The following is a 4,421-nucleotide window of genomic DNA, read 5'->3' as shown; positions in this document are numbered from 1 at the left end:
AAAAGCTAATATAATTCTTAGTTGCATAAACGGAGGCATAGAATCAAAATCACATGAAGTATGAATACTGCTTTATAAAACCTTAGTAAGGCCACACCTGGAATACTGCATCTAGTTTTGATCACCACATTACAAAAAAGATGTTGAGACTTCGTAAAAAGTGCAAAGAAAAGCAACTAAGATGATTACAGGCCTGGAGGCAAAAACATATGAAGAATAGTTGCAGGAATTGGGTATGGCCAGTGCCGGAACTCACACATGTCATACAACCCACCTTGCCTACCCTACAAGGTTCCATCCCAAAAAGGTGCCGGAACTCCGTTCTGAGCGTTCTATGACAAAAAAAGCCCTGGGTATGGCTAGTCTAGAGAAAAGAAGAAATATGGGTGATATGATATCTAGACCCGCTATCTAGACCCGCTATCTAGACCCGCTCCAGTCGGGCTTCAGGCCGGGATACAGCACGGAAACGGCATTGGTCACATTGGTGAATGATCTCTGGAGGGCCCGGGACAGGGGTTGTTCCTCTGTCCTAGTTCTTTTGGACCTCTCAGCGGCTTTTGATACAGTGGACCACGGTATCATGCTGCGGCGTTTGGCTGAGTTGGGAGTGGGAGGCACGGTTATGCGGTGGTTCTCCTCCTTCCTCACCGACCGCACGCAGTCTGTATTGGCAGGGGGGCAGAGGTCGGCCCCAAGGCCCCTAACTTGTGGGGTGCCACAAGGGTCGGTCCTCTCCCCCTTACTGTTCAATATTTATGTGANCCAGTTGCGGCCTTTTCTGGACCGGGATGCCTTGCGCACAGTCACCCATGCTCTTGTCACCTCCCGCCTGGACTACTGTAATGCTCTCTACATGGGGCTTCCCTTGAGGAGCACTCGGAGGCTCCAGTTAGTCCAGAATGCGGCCGCGCGGGCGGTGATGGGAGCGACTCGTCGCTCCCATGTAACGCCGCTGCTGCGTAAGCTGCACTGGCTGCCTGTGGCCTTCCGAGTGCGCTTCAAGGTGTTGATCATCATCTTTAAAGCGCACCATGGCATTGGACCTGGTTACCTCCGAGACCGCCTTCTGCCACAGATTACCTCCCACCGGCCGATACGCTCCCACAGACAGGCCCTCCTCAGGGTGCCGTCAACCAGACAGTGTCGGCTGGCGACACCCAGGGGGAGAGCCTTCTCTGTCGGAGCACCCACCCTCTGGAACGAGCTGCCCCCAGAGATCCGGGTGATTCCGGATCTCCCCTCCTTCCACCGCGCCCTCAAGACTTGGTTATTTCAGCGGGCAGGACTGGCCTAGGGGTATTTTAATTGGTTTTACAAAATTTTAGTAGAAGCGGCCTATTCTAATATTTATTTTTAATCATTTTTAAATTTTGTATGGTATTGTATTATTGTTTTTAAACTGGCTGTAAGCCGCCCTGAGTCCTCCGGGAGAAGGGTGGGGTATAAATTTAATAAAATGAAAAAAATGAAATGAAATAGCAACATTCCAGTATTTGAGGGGCTGCCACAAAGAGGAGGGGGTCAACTTATTTTTTCAAAATACCAGAAGGCAAGACAAGAAACAATGGATGGAAACTAATCAAGGAGAGAAGTAACCTGGAATTAAGGAGAAACTTCCTAACAGTGAGGACAATTAACCAGTGGAACAGCTTGCTTTGAGATGTTGTGGGTGCTTCATCACTGGAGGTCTTTAAGAAAAGACTGGACAGTCACTTGTCTGAGATGGTACAGGGTCTCCTGCCTGAGGAGGGAGCTGGACTAGAAGACCTCCAAGATCCTTTCCAGCTCTATTCTGATTGAAGATTCAAAGAAAATTTATTTACATTTTCTGATTACTGATTCCTTTTTCAAAGTGATCCATAAACTAGAAATTCACACACATATAGAGGCACACAAGTACATCAAGCTCTTCTTCTATTTGCTTAGCTTAAATATAGGAATCTGGGACAAAATCATTAAAATATATCATTTTGTAATTGAAGAAATTACAGTTTTTTCAGAAATGGGAAGATGCTTCTGTTTCTCCTTTCCCATTGTGATTGCATCCAGGATTAAAATAGTTCCTCTCCCACTATCTGTAATTCCATCCATTTATCTCTAATTGATAAATTAATTGTATTTAAAACTTTAAATACATATCTAGTCCAAAAATCCAGATATCTCTGACATGTGAACTGCAACTAGGTCATAAAAAAAAGCAGATGACCTTCATCATCAGAAGGGTACATGGATAAATGTTCCATTATAAAAGTATTTCTTGACTTACGACCACAACCGAAACAGGAATTTTGCTCCTTTAAGTGATGTGGTCATTAAATGAATCATCATGTGACCAGATCCAGTTTTTTAAACTTGGTTTAGTGAATCACAAGGTCATTAAGCAAGCAAATTTGCTTGTTGAAAGTCATCTAGGAAAGTTGAAAATCACGATCAGGTGACTGAAAGATATTGCAACCATCACAAACGCAAGCCAGTTGCCAAGTGCCCAAATTGTGAACACATGACCACAGGTGTCATAACTCTGAGAACAAGTTAGGGTTAGGGTTAGTCACTTTCTCAGCACTATCATAACTTTGAACCATCCACTATCATAACTTTGAACCATGACAGCAATGGCGAACCTTTTAAAGACTGAGTGCCCAAAAACTGGCCCCGCCACTGCTCCACCCCCTGCCCCGCCCCCACCCTGCCTGCCCGCAGGGCCACTCACCACCTCCAGGGCCTGCCACAGATCGCCCAGGCAGCCCAGCAGCACCATTGCGGCCATGCCCTCTGCCCGCGCCCCACAGCATCAACTGTGCGCGATGGGGTATGAGGGCAGAGTCTTGTCTATGCTGCCTGGCTGCCATGTCCTTGGCTGCGCTGCTCCACGCGGGCTGCGATTGGGGGCTGCTGGTGAGGAAGGGGGTCACGGGATGAGGCAAGGCTGGGGGAATGGCACGTGTGCCCACAGAGAGGGCTCTGAGTGCCGCCTCTGGAACGCATGCCATAGGTTCACCACTACTTATTTATGATCATTATTTTAACTAATATGCATAAATCAAGGATTACCTGTATATATTAAATCCCCTTTTAACTGCAAAACTCCCTTTTAAATACAAAAGTAGTTCTACATAGGGTAAGAATATAGAGAAATTGGTGGTTAAGTGAATCTTTGCTAATCAGAAGGTCATAAAAGGTGATCACATGATCTTGGGATATTACAATCATTATAAATATGAGTCACCCGCCAAGGTTGTCAATTTTGATCACATGATCATGCAGCAGTCATAAGTGTGAAAAATGGTCATAAGTCATTCTATTCTATTCTATTCTATTCTATTCTATTCTATTCTATTCTATTCTATTCTATTCTATTCTATTCCATATCTTCTCTTCTCTTCTCTTCTCTTCTCTTCTCTTCTCTTCTCTTCTCTTCCCTTCCCTTCCCTTCCCTTCCCTTCCCTTCCCTTCCCTTCTCTTCTCTTCTCTTCTCTTCTCTTATTTTCCACTCCACTCCACTCCACTCCACTCCACTCCACTCCACTCTACTCTACTCCACTCCATATCTTCTATTCTATTCTATTCTATTCTATTCTATTCTATTCTATTCTATTCTATTCTATTGTATTCTATTACATTACATTACATTACATTACGTCATTTTTTTCAGTGGTGTTGTAATTTTGAACAGTCATTAAGTTGAATTGTTGTAAGTTGAGGACCACCTGTAGAGTTAGTTAGAGAGCTACATATCCACTGAAACACTGGGAGTTAAAACAATCCAGATGGTGCTTTCAGGTTCACTTTAAACATTATGTTTCAGTACAAATGCAGACTTTTGAAAGTGAGAATTGGGACAAATGATTAATGTCTGAAACTTTTCACACAGAGACAGATGTGGATGTACAGGAACAAGAAAACGTTTAAGTTTAGCACCTTGGCTAAAGTGAATTATTGTATTTTTATTTTTTAATTCTGTCATGCTATCAGGTTATTTTTGGAATAAATTAAAGTATTTCTACATCCATGTATGTGTTATTATGCATATTAATTTATGCATATTGTATCATATATTATATTAGTAAATATTGATTGATTTGATTTGATTTATTATATTTATACCCCGCCCTTCTCCCAGAGGACTCAGGGCGGCTTACAGCCAGTTTAAAAACAGTTTGATACAAATACAATACAAAATTTAAGAGAATAATTAAAAATAAATATTTAAATAGGCCGCTTCTACTAAAATTTAGTTAAAACCAATTTAAAATACCCCTAGGCCAGTCCTGCCCGCTGAAACAACCAAGTCTTGAGGGCGCGGCGGAAGGAGGGGAGATCCGGAATCACCCGGATCTCTGGGGGCAGTTCGTTCCAGAGGGTGGGTGCTCCGACAGAGAAGGCTCTCCCCCTGGGGGTCGCCAGCCGGCACTGTCTGG

This window comes from Protobothrops mucrosquamatus, unplaced genomic scaffold (genome assembly GCF_001527695.2).
Source record: "Protobothrops mucrosquamatus isolate PMUCROS unplaced genomic scaffold, P.Mucros_1.0 scaffold1188, whole genome shotgun sequence".
Taxonomy (NCBI): domain Eukaryota; kingdom Metazoa; phylum Chordata; class Lepidosauria; order Squamata; family Viperidae; genus Protobothrops; species Protobothrops mucrosquamatus.
This window is presented reverse-complemented; position numbering follows the sequence as displayed.